The 21503-nt window shown below is 40.5% G+C and overlaps 1 pseudogene; it reads right to left on the bottom strand.

Moving 5' to 3' along the window:
* Window positions 1-270: 270 nt before the first annotated feature.
* LOC142179092 (phenolic glucoside malonyltransferase 1-like) lies at window positions 271-1639 on the bottom strand (annotated as a pseudogene).
* Between the last annotated feature and the right edge of the window lie 19864 nt (window positions 1640-21503).

Below are 21503 nucleotides of genomic sequence, written 5' to 3'. Positions count from 1 at the left end.
AAGAGACAGGCGTAATTAATAGAAGTTAATATGTGGCTTTTGGTTTTTAGTATAGCAAATAAATAGGAAAATAGGGTAAAAACCCAAAAAACTGAGCAAAAAAAGAAGATATGTATTCTGAATGATGAGAGGTGCCACGTCAGATTTTAATGCCCCTCTTTTATATAGATATATAGATTGCCATTTTTAGTGTATTTTCCTAGTCCAGTTCTTAGATTCTTCACTGTAATTGTATTTTGAGTTCAATCAATACAAACTCATACCAGCCTGCTACAGAAAGCTAAGCCTGTGGGTGAACATAGAAGCAAAAGCATTCATTCGAGTTTTGGTCAAAGACAAACAAATCTCTAAATATCCATCTGTGTCTTTGGACTTACTAAGGGACATGGATATGCTATCACCGCTGTCAATAGAAATGAACTCTTAACTTTTCTGGTCTTCCCCAACCAAAATCAGCAGCATATAAGTCAAACTTTGGTGATCCAGTAACTGAAACTATTCCGTTCCCATCTACTTTGTCATATTCTTCTAATCAACTACCACTCAAGATCCATTCCTCGTCCTTCATCCTTTTCTGAATAGCTTCTCCTATTACTTTCACAGCAATTGTAAAACCTTCTTTTCCTTCTAAGTCAACATGTCTTGTTCTTGCAACGTATCCGACTAGGGCATTCTCGAAATAAGATGGAGGAAGTGGTGGATTGAACTGTGCTCTGCAATCTGCTAGACATCCGAAGAATTCCACTCCATTCTCGTCTATCTCTTCCCCTATTGCGGGCCTCTGATTTTATTAAGCAAGCATACATAAGCACATGTTACAGTGAAAGATGTTACATGAGTTAGGTTAGCTCGTCTTGACAATATTAAATTCTTGAGCTTCTTGATGTCATCCTATGTTATAATAAATATACCTCGAACCTTATCAAGAGGAGTCACAATGTCAGACATCTTCATCATGTGATTATATTTCTTCATTTCAGCCCATATAGACATCCCTATTCCATTAGGGTCTTTGATTACGGACCGATCATAAAATGTAATAAACTCATTAGCTAAGAATTGTTCGTCTCCACCGAGTTTATTAAGCAAAGCCCATGCCCTTACAAACTTTACGTACTATGGTAGCTCCATCACCAGCAACATGATGGTTAGTGAAACCAATGGATATGCCATGATTCGAAAACAGTGCCACTTGAATGGCTAACATCGGGGCTCATTTGACCCCAGGTGCATCCTTAGGTTCCGCTAACTGAGGAATAAAGTGATAAAAATCCTTAGCATTATGAGGATGGTTACCAACGAGATAATAGAAATTCATATCAGTACTCTTAGAAAAAATAACAGATACAGAATCTCCTGCTACATAACGCAACTCAAGATAACCACTTCCATCTTGTGGACAAGCAACATTGCCCGCTAGGGGTAAATAATGTTTGAGAATGAGGGAGAGTGAATCTTTAAGACTAGGAATAATAGTTTGGACGAAATCGGGTTTGGGAATAGGAAGCTTGTAGAATAAAATCCACCGCATGCGGTGTAAAGCTAACCAAACATGGTCAAAATGTGGAAGAGGGAGTGTCAATTTAGTTGCCCTGCCGGGAGATGGCGCAACTTGACATTGCTCAATCACAGACGCCATTATTGTAACGTTTTTGGTTACGAATACACAATGGTAATTGGCTTTTCAACATATAGATTTCAAGAAGTTACTTCACACATAAAGTGAGAGTAAAACGTTGGGTTCGTGACTCTGACTTGTTCATCGACTACACGCCATTGCATCTGTGGTTGATATTGGATTTGGAATATCACACGTTTCATTTTAAAAAATTGCATGCGATAGGAATATTTTTGAGCTCTTTTAAAAAAAATTACTCCCTCCATTTCAATTTATGTGAACCTGTTTGACTGTCTTTTAGAATATGTGGTCCTAAACAAGTCAAAAAGGGGCACAGAGTATTTGTGTGGTTGTAAAAGCTTCTCATTAAGGGTAGAATTGGAAATTTAAGCTAAATTGTTTCCAAATTTAGAAAGGAGTCATTCTTTTTGGAACAGACCAAAAAAGAAATAGGTTCACATAAACTGAAACGGAGGGAGTAATATAATAGCACACCATTTGGTCATTAGAATTATTTTATTACTTAAATTTCAACTTGCAGTATAAATGAATGTTTGTTTTAAAATTTATTTTATTATTTCACTTCCAACATAATAGAGAGTTTGAAGTTGAAAAACTAATATGAACAATATTTACAAGTGAAATTCAATGTTTTTCCTAAAAAGCTACTTTACCTCTTCTCATTCTCACTCTACCTAGGCTAACCCCTAAATCCACAATCCAGATGTAATAAGATTAACCTAGATAATCTGGATAACCCCCTTCTAGATAATGAGATTAAAAGAGTAGTTTTCTCGTTCAAACATTTCAAGTTTCTTGGTCGAGATGGTCTACACCCCTTCTTTTTCCAAAAATATTTGTACCATATAAGGAATTCTGTTAGTAATCTTTGTCATGATATTTTTAACAATCAGGAAATCCCTCCGGATATTAACAAAATATTTCTATGCCTCATTCCCAAAATCCATAATGCAAACAACATTAAAAATTTCAGACCCATTGGCTTATGCAATATTATCTATAAAATAATCACTAAGATTCTAGCCAACCATCTTAAACCGTTCCTAGATCAATTGATCAGTCCATATCAGGCTAGCTTCATGAAAAACAGAAGAGCGTCTGATAATGCTATCATCATCCAGGAAATGATTTCTAAGTTTAATAAACTGAAAGGCAAGCAGGGCCATATGATTCTTAAAATCGATTTAGAAAAGGCTTTTGATCGTCTTGAATGGTCTTTTGTTCGTCACACCCTGAATTTCTTTAATGTCCCTCCAAATTCTCCAAATTGTTGCTAAGTTGCATTTCTACCAATAAAATAGCAATCTTAGTCAATGGATTTGTTACAAATTACTTTCAACCAAGTAGAGGTATTAGGCAAGGCGACCCCATCTCCCCTTATATCTTTATCCTCTGCCTAGAAATGCTCACTAAATACATAGAACATCAAGTGGACATCAAAAATTGGGACCCCATATCCTTAGGTTATAAATGTCCAAAATCTCCCGCTTATTATTTGCTGACGACCTTACTCTAATGGATAGAGCTAATACTAAATCTTGTCAAGCTATTAAAAATGGGCTTGACCAATTTTGCTCTCTATCAGGTCAAAGCATCAACACTACTAAATTGTAACCACTCAATCAACAATGACATTACCACTTCGTTAGGTATTAAAAAGAGTAACAGTTTTGGCACATACCTAGGTTTCTCTATCCTTCACTATAGCCCCAAACATAGGGACTACCAATTCCTCATTGATAAGATGAGAACCAAACTTGCATCCTAGAAAATGAAATTCGTTAGTTTGGTAGGAAGAACAACTCTTGCGACATCATGCCTTAATTCGATCCTAAACCATTACATGCAATACACTCTCCTCCCCAGGAAAACCCTAAAAGAGATTAACAAAGTCCAAAGGGACTTCATATGGGGTAGTACAATGAAGAAAAGGAAAATTTACATAGTGAACTAGCCCACTATATGCCAACCCAAAAAATATTGTGGATTAGGTATCCATAATGCTCTTAATAAAAACCTTTGTACTCTCACTAGTTTAAGTTGGAGACTTCTCACAAATGCACTAATTCCTTGGGCAAAGCTTATCATCTCTTACTATTGCAATAGTTCCTATACAAATAGATCCTCTCTCCTTTGGAAAAACATTTGCAAAGAGTGAGACATCTTCTCCAAGGGCATCATATGGTCCCCACACGTCCATTCCAATCTTAATCTATTGGAGGCCAATTGGATTCCAAATATTGGTAACCTAAGGGACCTAGTTATAGGCTCTCCTTCAGCAAAAGATTTTTCCGCAAAAATTAGAGATATCTTTGATGGTACCAATTGGAATTTAAACTGTTTAACCTTCTCTCCCCCTCCGGGTTTAATAGCTAATATCACCAAAACAAAAATCCGTCAAAAGGGTCCCTCAATTGACTTACCTATTTGGTCTCTCACCACTAGGGGGTCTTTACTACTAAATCTTGTTATACACTGTTGGAATCTCCTAATAACACTAACTTAGAACTTGAATGGATTTGGAAATTGGACTGTCCCAAAAAAATCAAAATTTTCCTATGGCAATGCCTTCACAATCGAATTCCTTGCAGGAAATACCTTTCATAGATTGGACTAAACATTGACCCTAACTGTCCAATCTGTAAAAGCCCTTATGAAGAATCAATAGAGCACATCTTCCTCGACTGCAAAGCTGTCAGCAAACTCTGGTCCGGCCTTCAAGGGAACCACCTTATTAACCAAAATGGGAAACATTGGCTTCTCCAAATAAAGGACTTCAACTTTCCTATCAAAAATGACTTCATAAACTAGAACACCTACTTTCCCTTCTTCATTTGGAACATCTGGGTTAATAGAAATAATAATAACCACAATAACACTGCCAGCTAAATCAGTGGTTATCAAATTTTGCAAAGGGCCATTGAATTTAAATTATTCAAGGAAAAATCTCTATTAACCCTCCCAAAACTCTTATAAAAATCAACTGGTTCAAACCCTCTAGAGTTGGTTCAAACTAAATGTGGATGCCAGTTTTCATAGCTATAATGAAAATTGGGGTTTAGGTGGTATTTTCAGAAATGCAAAAGGTAGCTGGGTAGTTGGTTTTGCAAAACTAACACATGCAAATGGCTCACTAGGAGCAGAATTAAAAGCTCTACGAGAAGGTCTAAGAACAGAAAAAGAGTGGAATCTCTTCCCACTTGAGATAGAGACAGACTGCTCAGAGGTAATCCAGGCAATACAAGTTGGTAATAAATTATTTAACAAAATAATTAATGATTGCAAGTCCTTAATTCACCAGCAGAGGGTTACTCTCCAGCACACTTTCAGGCAGGGGAATATGATTGCTATCAACTAGCAAAAGGGATCCTAAATAGGGACAATCAAGTTTTGGAGTGGCAGGAGGAAGTAAAGCACAAGAGACCAGTAAAAAAGTTTTTGTTGGACCACCTTTTGATGTAATAGAATTGTGGAAAGTGATAGACTTGAATCCACTACCCATGAAAAAATACTATGTAATGAAGCTTGCCAACTATTAGCAAGCTTAGGGAACCAATGCGTCCTCCGTGATACATCTTATGTTGACTATGTACTAGATGTTCCTTAGTTATTAATATATCTATTTCCTGTTTGCTCAAAAAAAAGTTTTTCCTAACAAAATTTCAAACTTTCTTTCCAAAGTCAAAATGATGTTCAAACTGTCAAACACATCAAATAGTTTTTAATGGAAAAAGGTCCAAATAAGGCCTTAAACTATGTGAAATTGAGCGAATTTGCCCGTCGTTAATACTTTGGCATAAACATGCCCCTGATGTCATATATTTACTTCAAATATGCCCTTATTTTAAATGTCCCCATATGGAGGGTATATTTGGTCTCACGCTCATTCTTTGAGGGCATACCATTAAAGTTCTTAATCTTCTGTGTTATTCAGTTATATTGTTTGATTCATGGCCCCTCAAATTGAATTTTTCCTTATTGTATGCGGCAAAATCAGGGGGCCCAATTTCTTGCTATTAGTTCATTTCAGAAGAATACCTTGAGGCCTCGAGGACGCGTGCTATGACCGAGTTCCCTCCCTCGAAGCTCGTCGATGCCCAACCTAAAGTGAATGTCGATCGAGGTTAGAGTAAAAATGATTAATTCCCAAGGCACGCGGCTAAGTCTGACAAAGTCGGCCTGCCCAAAACTTGTATTAAGGTGTCACGTCTAGCTATCCCATTTCCATACCTTTACAATTAATGTATTTTGTACTATGATGGGATTCCCCTCCTATATAAAGGGGATCCTTAGTATTTTGCAAAGGGCTGTTGTTGCTCCAACTATTCTACACGAAATATACAAGAATTCTTTCCTCTCTCTCTAACATATTCTATCTGTATTATTGCTCATATTTATTGCCTGCATACTTGTTCTTCATTTATTGCTTCTTATTGGCCATGAAGAGCCTCCTTTAATTATACCCTAACTATTAGCCCCTTCCCAATTATCCTCGATAGCTCGAGCCCGAGCCCAGACATCGTCCTCGAGGCCCTTCAATTGTCGGTCCGAGGCCCGAATAACTACACCCCCCGGTTTGATTATAACTCAGTTTTAGCTCGCATTTCCTCGTTTATATTCACATATCTAGCATCAACTGCTTAAACAACTAGCATAAAAATAGATCATGTATTTTAGAGTCTCATCAACAAATTTAATTGTTATTACCATTTTCATGGTAAACAGATTGGCGCCCACTGTGAGGCTAAAAATAATAGTAATTATTTTCTTGCTGGTTTCGTTACACAACGTAAGTTATCGTTCACACTTTTTCTTGTCCAAGATCTTCGATTTCATGTCAAAATGCCTAGCTCAGTGAACAGAGCTGAGAATGACGAACTTGAAAACCACGGAGAAAATAATGTGGTTGTTCTAATTATTGGCGCGCCACCGCAGAACCCCGATAACGCACCTGGACCGATTCCAAGGGATGCGAGTTTGCAAGACACACAGCAGGTCGGCGAAACCTCACACACCGACAGGAGTATACAACACGATAACCAATAGGAATCCCAAAAAACCCCAGCTCGAGAAGAACAGGAAGTTAGCCTACATGTTATTTTTGAAATATTGCAGGCACAACAGTAGGCTATCGCTCAACTGCAAAGCCACCCAATGACTCCCAGCACGGTAGCACCGGGGACAGCTCCCCCAGCCGAACAGATACCTAAGAGATCGAGCAATAACGGATCGATAGCCGACCCTGCCATCATAAAAATGCTTGAACACCTCACCAAGAGGATCGAATCGGACGAGAAATGATAGCAATCAATGATAAGAAGGTCGAGACCTATAACTCCAGGGTTGACCAGATCCCGGGCGCACCATCGGTCCTGAAAGGTGTAGATTCGTAGAAGTTTGTGCAATGGCCGTTCCCAAAGGAAGCGGCTCTGAAACCCATTCCAAAGAGGTTCAGAATGCCAGAACTCCTAAAATACAACGGGACCTCAGATCCAAACGAACATGCCACTGCCTATACATGCGTAATAAAGGGAAACGACATAAAAGACGACAAGATCGAGTCTGTCTTACTGAAGAAGTTCGGAGAAACGCTCTCGAAGGGGGCCATGATGTGGTACCACAACCTAGCTCCCAACTCCATACACTCATTTGCCATGCTGGTAGACTCCTTCATAAAGGCACACGCCGGTGCCATTAAAGTAGCAACAAGGAAGTCCGACGTATTCAAGATTAAGCAAAGGGAGAATGAAATGTTGCGAGAATTCGTATCTTGCTTCCAAACGGAACGAATGGAACTACCCCCGGTCTCCGACGATTGGACGGTGCAGGCCTTCACTGAAGGCTCGAATGAACGAAGCTCAGTGGCCTCAAGGCAGGGGAAAAAGAATCTGATAGAGTATCCTGCCATAACCTGGTCGGACGTCACAACCGGTATCAGTCAAAGATCAGGGTCGAAGATGACCAGATGAGAGCCCCCTCGGGCTCAGTATATCCGAGCAGACTCCTAGCGAAGGAGTCAAAATCAAATAGAGAGAGGTACCAACTGTACACCCGAAGATATGAGTAATGCCCCGAGATGCAATCCATCTCGCAACGATCGATTGGTGAACAGAACCCTCGGGGACTCACCAATAGAGGCGGATTCGACGGGGATACGGGACCAACGGGGGAACCTCTCCTATTAGAATATGACTTCTGTGTTGATGTGTCGGATATCGTGTTCGCCATCAGCAAAATTAGGGACGCATAATGGACCAGGCCTATTCAGTCGGATCCTTCCCCGAAGGAATCACGACTTAGTACGTGAACTTCATAATACGCACGACCAAGAAAAACGAAGCAAATGAGCCACAACATGTTATCCACATGATATTGGGGGGGGTCGACACTCCCCAGGAACCAGTGATGAAAAAGACAAAAATATCCATCATCAGAGAAAAGCGAACTCGGGGATACGTACCCGAAAATACCCTCGCATTCAATGAGGAGGACTCTGAAACCTCGTCCCAACCTCATAACGGCGCCCTAGTAACCTCTTTCCTCGTTAATTCATTTCAAATAAAACATTTGCTCGTAGATCCAGGTAGTTCGGCCAACATTATCAGGTCAAGGGTAATAGTGCAGTTCGGACCGCTAGACCAAATCGTTCCCGCCACTCAAGCCCTTAATGGATTCAACACGACAATTGAAACAACGAACGGAGAAATCACTCTCCCAGTTAGCGTGGCCGGCACGACCTAAAATGTCAATTTCCATATCATTGTAGGAGACATGAAATACAACACATTATTCGGGCGACCAAGGATACGCTGCATGAAAGCGGTACCATCCACCCTCCACTAAATGATGAAATTTACGATAGAGAATGGGGTTAAAACCATCTACGAGGAACAGCACGCGACAAGGAAAGTGTTCGCGGTACCTAACGTAGCGCCGGTACCAAAATCTCCACTCTCGAAAGAGCCAAAGGATAATCAAACTACGTCTTCAGTTAAGACCGATCAAACACAGCGGAGGACAGTACCGAGTCCTCGCTCCAAATAATAGGGACACATCAGACCTTGGAACATCGCTGACGCATCCCACGATAAGGTAAGACCACCTACCTTTTTCATTATCTTACACTAACCCATGTGCAGGCGCCCGATCAGGGTAGTCGAAAGTGCTAACCCAACCCGAAGATCTCAAGGCCTTAAAGGCATTCATTGCACTCTTTTACTTCGGCCAAGCTTTTTGTCCCGAAGAGGGTTTCACCGGCAAGGCTTTTAATGATGCAACGTCTACAGGCTACCTAAGGAGGATCCAACAAGCATACAAGGCTTCTTTTTCAATCAACCCTGAACACTGGAGGAACCCCCTCAAGAGGTCATCCACTTGGAAAAACCAAGGAAAGAAGAATAAGTTTCCAATAGGAAATGATGTATCGGGCCAAATGATCAAATGAACTGTGTCCGCGTAAGCCGGACCCCCGGCAACAAAACAACATGTAATTATGCCAAGCAATCAAGGAATATCTTTCGCCAAAGCATATCGTACTCCAAAGGAAACTTAGCATTTTCACAGAAAAGATCCCTCCACCGAGAACGCCCCAAAATACTCGAAGACTGGCGTCAACAACTCGACACCTACATAACCCAGGGTCGGAACTCCAAACTCATAAGCCTTCAAGGAGGTAGCACAAAAACTACGAAACATCCCCAGAAAAGAAAAACGTCCCGAACACTTGGAGACTGGCATCATAGGTTTGGAATCTCCAAAATCATAAGCCCTCAATGAGCCAATTCCAAGCCCATGAGTAATGGCTCCCGAGCCAAAGAAAACTCGACGACTCAGAGACTGTGTCCAATCGCCATTCATTTAAAAACTCGAGGCCATAAGACCCCGAGCTGGCAGACTCGGTCCTATAAGACCTCAACGGCATGAAATAACTGTAAGACCTCAACGTCATGAAATAACTGTAAGACCTCAAGCTAGACATGAATCATACTTGTACCAAGTATCAACGAAAACTGTAAGACCTTAAGCAAGGCATGAATCATAGTTGTACCAAGTATCAACAAAACTGTAAGACCTCAAAAGGCATGAAAAAACTGTAAGACCTCAACGCCATGTAAAAACTGTAAGACCTCAAGCCAGGCATGAATCATACTTGTACTAAGTTCAACGAAAACAGTAAGACCTCAAACAAGGCATGAATCATACTTGTACCAAGTATCAACAAAACTGTAAGACCTCAAAAGGCATGAAAATTTTGTAAGACCTTACTACAAGCATAAACTCAATTCCGAAGTTTAGGCTATATATCGCATTTGTAAGACTCTCGAAAGGGCATACCCTCGATATAGACGCCTAAACTACTACACTCGGGACCAAAAATAGCTCCGGCCAAACACCAATGACTACGGTCATACGGCTGTATCAGTCAAATTAACGCGACTCGGGGACGCCCGACCGTTGCTACAAAATTATAAGGCCATTACTTCAAATCTACTTCAAAAAGAACCGGTTAAACAAGCTACCCTCGACAGGCAAAAGAGCTTTGACAATGTCAGCTCCAAATCACAAGACTTCGAGCTACTCAGCCTACGAGCCAAACCTTCTGAGGCGCTCGAACATCGCCACAAACGACTTGAAATCAAGGTTCTTCCCGAACTAACGACGGGTCAGGCAAAATCATTTCAAAATTCCTTAACGAGAGGAAAACAAAGCCTACATATTCCCAAGGGCAAAGTGTAAGAGCCATTATCGCCAGCATAATGAGCCTCAGGGCCACAGGCACTAAAAGGTCGCAACGACCAAAAACATAAGAGCCACTGTCTCCAGCTTCAAATTTGAAAGCTTGAGGGTCAAAATGAGCTCGAGTCGTAACCCGATTCAGATACCGGACCCAAAATAGTTAACTATATATACTTAAGGGCAAAACGTAAGAGCCATTATGACCAGCTTAATGAGCCTCAGGGCCGTGCATATAAAAGGTCGCTTCGACCCAAGGCATAAGAGCCATTGTCGCCAGCCCACGCAAATACAGAACATGAGGGTCAATTGTGCTCGAGTCAAAACCTGACTCGGAGACTGAACCTAAAATAGTTAAAATACAAATTTCCAAGGGCAAGGCTTAAGAGCCATTTTCGCCCGCTCATGCAAACAGAAAAGCTTGAGGGTCGAATGAGCTCAAGTCGAAGCCCGAATAAGAGACTAAACCCAAAATAGTTGAGCAAAAGCATAAGAGCTCTAATACCAGCTTACACTAAAGGTCGCATCGACCGAACGCATAAGAGCCCCCGGGCCTTCCTAATGAGCCCCAGAGCCATGTCACGAATCTAAGGATTCTCACCAACTCTGAAACTAGTCCACCTAGTCAGAAGCGAAGCAAAAAGGGGTACAGAAGAAATAAAGCCTCAAGTTTCTTTTATTTACATATGAGAAAAAATGCATTCTCCATCTACAAACACGCTCTGAAGGTATTGCATACAAAATGGCTAGGGCTACGACCTATCAGCTTTATCTTCACTCTCTTCAGCGTCGGACAGGAATAACCGAGCACCACGCTTGTCTGCCCTCACTCGTGCCAACTCTTCTAGGAGAACAAAACCTCTGGCACCGATCTCCTCGAGAACTCTTCTTCGAGATCTGCAACAAGCATATTCTTTGATACACTCTTCACGATCGATGACCCTCTTCAACTCGTCTTGGTCATCGGTAGCATCCTTCAAATAAATCGCCATCTCCCGATCGGCCTTAATCCAGCTCAGTGCTGCTTTGGTCCGAGCATCAACAATCTCAGCCATGACTTTCGAAAGTTCGGATTCAAGCTTCGTAATCATATCCGCTTGAACTAAAGCTTTATCACGAGCTAAGCGGAGTTGGACCTCGAAGGAAGGAACTTTAGCCAAGGCACCTTTCTCCTCTGAAGCTTGAGCCTGAGCCTGAGCTCTTAGCTTGCCGTAGTCATTCCTGATTCGGTCGGCTTTACCCCTAAGGCGTTCCAGGGCCTCTAACTTTTTCTGCAGCTGGGATAGGCAAAGAGTTAACATGAGAAGTTAAAAGGTGAAACACATACCTGCCCAGGACGGGAAGTTACCTGCTCCATCAAATAGCCCTCATAATTCGAGCTCCGGTATGCCTCATATCGCTAGTGTGCCAGCTCAACTTCCTTCTCCTCGCAAAGGAGCCCAAGGGACCTACCCCCATCCAGAGCTTTCTAGAGCCTATCCCCATGATGGAGCAGCTCAGACCTAAGCCTACCAAAGGCCTGCAAAAGAAAAGCTCGATAAGGAAGGAAGACGCGAAATTCGGAAAGACTGTGACAAAGCTCACCGCAAAGTGGAGTTGGCGGACTTCCTCGAAGGCCGAGCACACCCCTGTTGATCTATTCCCTTCGGCCCTAGAAGAATCAGCCACGGTCGAAGCACGATCGCTCAGAGGAACCGCCTCTCCAGAAATGGAAACTTTGGGTGCAGTAGGCTCGGATGATGTTTTCTCCTCAAGGACTCGGCCCCATTTCGCCTTGTTGTGAGTGCCATCGCACTGCAAATGGATATCCCGTTTATTATTGTCGTCTTTAGGCTCGGAAGCTGGCAACATCTCCCCCTCTCCGGAGGAGCACAACCTCGCCCTCGGAGACCCTCCCATACCTATGACGCCAAAATTAATACATGAAAAGGGGAAAATGTGTTCCCAAATGTAAGAGGGATGAGGAAAAGGAAACATACACACATACCATGATATTTTGCTTCCCATCTACCCCGGGAGACAGCTAGCCACCTACGCTCGTCACAAGTCGAATGGGTCTCCAGCTTCTGGACCCAGCTAGGCAGATCAGGAACTTCGCCTGGCGCCTATGAAATTGCTGCAGAAAAGGAGGAAACATGATTACTAAACTAGCTTCCACCATGAGCAATTCTGAGAAAGCACGAGATGCTCCACTTACTCGTATAATTCCATTCCTTGGAGAATGGCATAAGTTCCACGGGAATAACGTCAACCGTCCGGACCCGGACGAATCGACTAATCCACTCTCGATCTCCATCTTCCCCATCATCAACAACAAAGGGCATAGACAAACAACACCACAAGGTTAGCAGGCCTCGATGATGAAAGGGTCGGTACAACCTGAAAAAATGACTAAACGTGAATTCAAGCCCTGCCTTCTCCACAAAGAACCTCATCATCAGCACTATTTGTTAGAACGACGGATGTATCTACGCCAAAGTAACCCGATACTTTGAGCATGACCCTATCAAGGGGGCCCAGTGCAAAAGGGTACAAGTACACGTTCAGGAATCCATCGGCAAGGTCCGTAATACCCTCATCCGGGGGAAGCGCCTGTAACGCTACCCCCTCGCCCAATCCGCAGTCTCTCCTCACCAACTCAAGGTGCTCCCCTCTTATCGAAGACATAGTCTTCAAGGTAAACTCCCATGGATCCTGAGCACTGGGAGTGGAACTCTCCCCTCCCTGTCGGGCAGACCCTGAAGTAACATCCATGGCTATGGCAAGACTAGCAAAGTAAACCGGGAACCTACACAAACACTTTGGTGCTAAGGTAACGAAGGACGCGACGCCGAAACGGAAGGATAGCTATCTAAAATAGTGGGATCTCCCATGAAGCGGGAGCAACCCCATATATATATATAGGGAAAAACAACAACAGCCCACCTACCCAAGTTAGGCCCCGGGAGGCCAATGACTTCAATACGAGTTCTGAGGTGGTACCCGACCTCGAGGACCTCCATCAAAGAGGAGTTAGGCTTCAAAAAGCTAGCCACATCATCTCCAGTCCTGAGGTGGTACCCGACCTTGAGGACCTCCATCAAAGAGAATTTAGGCTTCAAAAGGCCAACAACATCATCTCCAGTTCCGAGGTGGTATCCGACCCTGAGGGTTCCTCTCAAGAAGAAAGTAAGCACTTAGAGCTCCGTCCATGAGGGCTCAACCTCAGGACATCGCCTAAATATGGGTCCCCTCCTCAGGGACCTATCTACAATGCTTTAAAAGGTTATCTACATCAAGTTCAATGTAAACCTCTAGGTACCTGAAGCTGACCTTCACTCAGAGACCACGATCAAAAAATTCAAGGTTCGATGCGCTATCTTCACGTGACTCAAGGGTCCTGATGACCCAAGTCAAATGAACCATTTCAGGCTTGGTCTGAGGAACAACGGTGGGCTCGGAAAGGAGCCATTTCTATCAACCAAAGATCGGAAGGAATACTCACATCCGAGTTAGATATTGGCGATCGTCAACAGAGGCATACATTCAGAATCCTTGCAAATGCAAAAGAATATGGCAAGTATCAAAGGCAGAAGTCAAGAAAATATCTTTATATTCATAAACATTTGCTTACAACGGCCCTCGAGGGGTCCTTACATATGATTACAAAAGCCGCAAAGGGTCCTTATACAGAAACAAAGAAGCGAAGGGGTGCACACCCAGGAAGCCTAAGGGCCTAGTCTACCCTCGAAGGTTTATCTCCCGTAGCATCATCTCCGAGCGCCACCTCCTCGAGCTCGCATCCTCGAAGGCAATTCCTTCGATCGCCGCCTCCTCTAGGTTCCCATCTCAATCCCATGGAATAACTCCGTCGAGGGAGAAGATGAAGAAGAGGAAAGGGGGAGGATGCAGAAGAGGCAGAAAAAAGAGACATAACCCGTTGAAGCCAAAGGTTGAAGATTCGGCGGGCCCCAGCCTCAACGGCCGGTTGTGCCACTTTACCCTTTGGGAAGAAACCCAAGGGGTGAAGTGCCACACCAGTCCAGGGTAGGAGAGCGAGCAACGGTATATAGTCCGAATAAATTTCTAAAATGGGGAAAATCGATCCCCCGTGTATCATCATCTCGAGCCAATAAGGACAACAATAACAGGCATAACAACAACAACAGCAACAACAAGATGGTATGATCTAGATCGACAAAGGGATGCTCAGGCAAAAGGCCACCACACGGCCGATGAGAATGCTGCCAAACAACCAAACAACCATAAGGCCGTGAACTCCAAACATGGTGATTAACAATGGAGGAAGATGGTGAGAAGAAAGGGATGAATGAATGGAGGAAGGCACTTGGATAGAGGAATAACGCCAGAATACCTCCATTTATAGGAGATAATGACATGACCATCAATGCCTTAAGAAGACTGATCGGCAGGTACAATTACCGCGTTCTTGAAGAACTGAATCGACGTCGGTAATGTCACTTTGAAGAACGGGAATCGACAGCGTATTGAATGGCGTCGAAAAGACAAGTCCATGAAATGTCCTGGTTATCGTGAAAACACACGCCATAGGTTGCGTCATCGGCATGACATCGTCATGGGAAGCCCGAGGAGTCGGACATCAGAATCATTTCCCATCACTTCGTTCTAGGAAACGCGGAGACTATCTGTATGCGGCAAAATCAGGGGGCCCAATTTCTTGCTATTAGTTCATTTCAAAAGAATACCTCGAGGCCTCGAGGACGCGAAGCTGGGACCGAGTTCCCTCCCTCGAAGCTCGTCGAGGCCCGACCTAAAGTGAATGTCGATCGAGGTTAGAGTAAAAATTGGGAATTCCCAAGGCACGCGGCTAAGTCTGACAAAGTCGTCATGCCCGGAACTTGTATCAAAGTGTCACGTCTAGCCATCCCATCTCCATACCTTTACAATTAATGTATTTTGTACTATGACGGGATTCACCTGCTATATAAAGGGGATCCTTACCATTTTGTAAAGGGTTGTTGTTGCTCCAACTATTCTACACGAAATATACAAGAACTCTTTCTTCTCTCTCTAACATATTCTCTCGGTATTATTGCTCATATTTATTGCCTGCATACTTGTGCTTCATTTATTGCTTCTCATTAGCCATGAAGAGCCTCCTTTAATTATATCCTAACTATTAGCCCCTTCCCGGTTATACCCGATAGCTCGAGCCCGAGCCTAAGCATTGACCTCGAGGCCTTTCATTGGTTGGTCCGAGGCCCGAATAGCTAAACCCCCGGTTTGATTATAACTCCGTTTTAGCTCGCATTTCCTCTTTTATCTTCACATATCTAGCATCAACTGCTTAAACAACTAGCATAAAAATAGATCACGTATTTTTAGAGTCCCATCAATAAATTTAATTGTTATTACCATTATCACGGTAAACACTTATGTAAATCTTAAATATTGATTAAAGAAAATCAAAATGTTGAAAAAACAACAATTATAATTTCATGATCTAAATATTGTTCAAACGCCTACGCCTACAATTATAATTATATATATATATAATTAAGTGATCTGTTGCTAGGTTAATCACTTAATCATAGTACATAATACCTCAATCATGGAAAACTTTATCAATGCGTTGGATGGTGATATATTTTGCCCTGGTTGGTGAAAGAATTAACGTTCAAAAGCAAAGCTGTAGCCTGTACGTTGCTGATTGCACAAGACTTTAGTTCCCATTTCCAGAGAGTACGGTACTATGTTATTTCGGTCCACTCAGTTTTTTAGTTTTTTATTTTATTTTATTTTATCCTCTTTTTTTTTAAATTCCCCTCCATTTAATTCTTCTTTGATCCCTTTTATTGGAACTATTGCTCATTTGGTGACTCAAACTCATAACTTTAGGTGATGATCACCGGAACAACCCTCTCTTATCTAATTTTATCCTGTTAGCTTTGCTACTTCCTCCGTCTTAATTCATGTTTATATAAACTGTTGGCAATATATTGTTAGGATATTTAAGAGAACAAAAAATTGGATACAATTCTAAGATTGTTATGAATAGAATTGTAATTAGAGTGAATGCCTATTTTGTAAAGAGTTTTACTTTGTGACTAAGTTATTTTTTTCCTATAAATAGAGGGGTTTTATCCCATTGTAAATCATCCCAAAATTCAATAAGAATTTCCCTCTCTCTTTCTCTGCAATATTGTTCTTCTTCTTTTATTGTTTCATTAAACGTTATCAGCACAAGACTCTACCGTCTCAAGAAGCTTTTGGGAAGATTAAAGTATAACTTTTCTCCTTTTTTCAATTATGACTGACATTATGAAAAGAAAGTTCGTTGCCCTTGAAATTTCGGGCAAGAACTATATAACATGGGTGTTGGATGCTAAAATCCATGTAGATGCAATGGGTCTTAGAGATGCCATTAAAGACAAAACTAAAGCATCCACCCAAGACTGTGCTAAGGCCTTGATTTTCTTGTGTTATCACCTTGATGAAGGGTTGAAAATAGAATATCTCACAGTCAAAGACCCACTTGTTTTGTGGAATAGCTTAAAGGAAAGATATGACAACTTAAAGTTGGTCACTCTTCCACAAGCACGATATGATTGGGCTCCATCTGAGGCTCCAAGACTTTAAGTCTGTGTCTGAATATAATTCTGCGATGTTCATAATTACTTCTAAATTAAAACTCTGTGGAGATACTATCACTGACTATGATATGCTTGAAAAAACGTTTACAACGTTTCATGCCTCCAATATGGTCCTGCAACAGCAGTACAGAGAGAAAGGTTTCTCTTCTCCTTGTGGCTGAACGAAACAACGATTTGCTTATGAGAAATCATGAAAATCGACCCAATGGGTCTACACCATTGCCTGGAGCGGATGAGGTGTATTCTCATTATGCTAAGCATGGAAAAGGCCGTGACTCTATTCGTGGTCGTGGCCGTAGACAAGGAAGAAATTTTCCTGGTGTTAATCACCCCCCAAAGAAAAATAACCACAAAAAGTGGAAATGGAAAGATGAGAAGCCAAAGGCAAATGGTTCAGAAACTGAATGTTATCTTTGCGGTGGAAAAGGGCATTGGGCAAATATTTTTGTCGTGTACCAAGACATTTGGTTGAGCTTTATCAAACATCTCTAAAGAATAAAGGTCCTAGAGCCAATTTTGTCTCTGACAATGTTTTTGACATCACCCACTTGGATGTGGTATACTTCTTTGAGCATTCCTGATGGAAAAATAGATCACTTGATCTGTGATGGATCCGTAGTTAAAGATGATTGAGTATTTTAATTTTTTTTTTGCCGATTCGTATTAGTTAGTGAATAAAGATCATGTAACCGTAGTGTTTACCTGAGTACTAGTTTCTCAATTAGTATTAATTAGTTTTGCTATAGTTGTTTATTTAATAAAGTTTTCGTTCTGTCTGATTTTATTGTGATTAATCGTTGTTTGTTATTGATGTGGTTCACTTAACTTTTCTGTTGACTAGCAAAATATTTATTATAAATTTAGAGATACAATTTGGCAAAAGAAACGATTTTGCTACTAGAACGTAGCAGTATCCATTTATATTTGAATTATTTAATAAGAATGCTTTTTGTTTTTCTTTTTCTTTTTAATTGCTGGAACAAGAAAAAGGTTTGAATGAATAGCCATACCTCTGATTCATGCAAAGTGCATATTTTTATATGCATAGGTATATCAAGATTCTAATGAATTAATTCAAATAGAGCCCAAAGTGTGTTGTTGACTCTTTAAAAGGGGCAGCCAGGCGCATTACTAGCGTCTCCTCTTTATTTCCTTTTTCTGGACACTAATAATATTTATTGTGTTATCTTTTACGTTGTGTTAGTCATATACATGGTGTACTTATAATTACATTATTTTTAGCTACGTAATTATTTGTATCATAATTATAGTTGGCCCAAAATTACATTAGAAGTCAATATTGAGTTATTGATTTAACTTTGTTTCTTTCTCTTTTTCTCTAAAAATACTAATATTAATTCGTATATTTCTTTTGTATGTCAAACAACGGGAAGCAAATATGGATATCTCGCAAAATAAACTTGGATCAAAGTTCAATTCTAAAAATATTTGTTTAGTTGATTTATGTACAACATATACAATATTCAAAGAAAAGAAATATTTCTTTCATTTAAGTATGTGTAAGACAGATGTTACTACAATTTCTGTTAGTAGTAAATTAATTGAAGGCTCTGGGAGAGCTACTATAACTCTGCCTCAGGGAACAATACTTATCATAGAGAATGCAATGTTCTCCTCCAAGTCCAAGAGGAACTTGTTGAGTTTTAAAGATATCCGCTGAAATGGATATCATATTGAGACAATAGATGAGAATAATCTTAAATATCTCATCATTACAAAAAATGTCTCTAGCCAGAAAAGAGTTGTTGAGAAATTTTCATCTTTATCTTGTGGCCTGTATTGGACAAGAATTAGTCAATTGAGACACATTATACCATAAACCAAAAGGTTACTAATTCCAATACTTTTGTACTTTGGCATGATCGATTGGGACACTCTGGATCAATTATGATGAGACGAATTATAGAAAACTTAAATGGGCATCCATTAAAGAATTTAAAGATTCTTTTAAATAATGAATTCCCTTGCACCTCTTGTTTTCAAGGTAAGTTAATTATAAGACCATCACCAACAAAGGTTGGAATTAAGTCCCCTGTGTTTTTGGAACGTATACGAGGGGACATTTGTGGGTCTATTCACGCATCTAGTGGGTTGTTTAGATATTTTATGGTCTTAATAGACGCATCTTCTAGATGGTCTCATGTGTGCCTATTGTCATCTCGCAACCTCGCGTTTGCAAAATTAATGGCACAAATAATTTGATTACGAGCACAATTTCCCGATAATCTAATTAAGTCTATTAGACTTGATAATGCTGTTGAGTTTTCATCCCAAGCACTTAATGATTATTGCTTATCAATTGGGATAAAAGTGGAATATCCTATAGCTCATATTCACACTCAAAATGGTCTTGCAGAGTCTTTAATTAAACGTCTTCAATTGATAGCAAAACCATTACTCATGAAAACGAGGTTGCCCACTTCTGTTTGGGGTTACGCCATTTTTCATGAAGTAATGTTAGTTCGTCTCGGACCGACAAATTGTCATAAATATTCCTCGTTACAATTAGTTTTGGGTCATGAACCTAATATATCCCGTTTAAAATATTTTGGATGCACAGTATATGTGCCTGTAGCACCGTCATATCGCACCAAAATAGGTCCCCAAAGAAGGTTAGGAATATATGTTGGGTTTGAATCGCCCTCTATTATTCGCTACTTCGAAACATTAACGGGGACTGCACGATTTGCAGATTGTTGATTCGATGAGACACTTTTCCCAAAATTAGGGGGAGAAGTTGGTGAAACCAAACGGAAAATTTTGTGAAAAAATCCATCATTATCTCATCTTGACCCACGTGCCTCTATTTGCGAAAAAGAGGTGCAAAAGATTATCCATTTGTAGAGAATAACAAATCAAATGTTAGATGCATTTACGGATTTGAAAAGGATAACAAAATCACATATCCCTATAGAGAATGTTCCAATTTGTATTGATGTCCCCATTGGACAATCTTCTAGTGTCATAGCTAATGATTCAAAAGCACGCCTAAAACGTGGCAAACCATTAGGTTCCAAAGATCGAAATCCTAGAAAAAGGAAAACAAATGATCAAAATGAAACTACGAAAGAATCTCATGAAGAAATTCACGATTTAATAAATTCTGAGATTCATGAGTAATCCACTGAGCCCGAGACTCAAGAAAATAAGGAACTATCAATAAATTCAATCTTTATTGAGACAAATATTAATCGAGTGGATATAGTGGTGGATTATGTGTTTGCATATAATGTTGCATCTAGCATTATGCAAGAAAGTGAGGATCTTGAACCTCAATCTGTTGGAGAATGTCGACAAAGATATGACTGGCCAAAATGGCAAGAAGCAATCCAATCAGAGTTGAATTCACTTGCAAAACGTGAAGTTTTTGGGCCTGTAATCCAAACACCTAATGGTGTTAAGCCTCTTGGCTATAAATGGGTCTTTGTACGCAAGAGAAATGAGAAAACCGAGGTACAAAGATCTAAGGCACGCCTTGTTGCACAAGAATTTTCACAAAGGTCTGGTGTCGATTATGAAGAGACATATTCACCCGTTATGAATGCTATAACATTCTGTTATCTCATTAGTTTTGTTGTCCATGAAAAGCTTGACATGCATTTAATGGATGTGGTTACCGTCTACCTTTATGGCTCACCTGATAATGAGATATATATGAAAATTACCGAGGGATTCAAAATACCTAAAGAAAACAATTCAAAGTCCCCGGGAAATGTTTTCAATCAAATTGCAAAGATCGTTGTATGGTCTAAAGCAATCAGAATGAATGTGGTATAATCATCTTAGTGAGTATTTATTAAAGGAAGACTATATAAATGATGCCATTTGCCTATGTGTTTTTATAAAGAAAACAACATCAGAATTTATTATACTTGCTGTATATGTTGATGACATAAACCTTATTGGAACTCCTATAGAACTCCAAAAAATAATTGATTATTTAAAGAAGGAATTCGAGATGAAAGATCTCGGAAAAACAAAATTATTTCTTGGTTTGCAAATTGAACATTTGGCAAACGGAATTTTTGTTCATCAATCTCTATCTAGAAAAGGTATTGACATGATTTTACATGGATGAAGCACATCCATTAAGTACTCTGATACTTGTTCGATCACTTGAAGTGAATACGGATCCATTCCGACCTCAAGAAAAGAATGAAAAGCTATTTGGTCCTGAAGTACCATATCTTAGTGCAATTGGTGCACTAATGTATCTTGCCAATACTACAAGGCTTGACATAACCTTTTCAGTTAATGTCTTAGCAAGATATAGCTCTGCTCCTACAAGGAGACATTAGAATGGAATCAAACACATATTACGGTATCTAAAAGGAACTACCGATATGAACTTATTTTATGGCAATAATTGCAGTCCTGATCTTGTTGGTTATGTCTATGCTGGGTATTTATCCGATCCACACAAGGCTCGATCTCAAACAAGCTATGTGTTTACATGTGGTGGCTCTGTCATATCTTGGAGATCGACTAAGCAATCA

Source organism: Nicotiana tabacum, unplaced genomic scaffold (assembly GCF_000715075.1).
Source record: "Nicotiana tabacum cultivar K326 unplaced genomic scaffold, ASM71507v2 Un00339, whole genome shotgun sequence".
NCBI classification, from domain to species: Eukaryota; Viridiplantae; Streptophyta; class Magnoliopsida; order Solanales; family Solanaceae; genus Nicotiana; species Nicotiana tabacum.
This window is presented reverse-complemented; position numbering and strand designations above follow the sequence as displayed.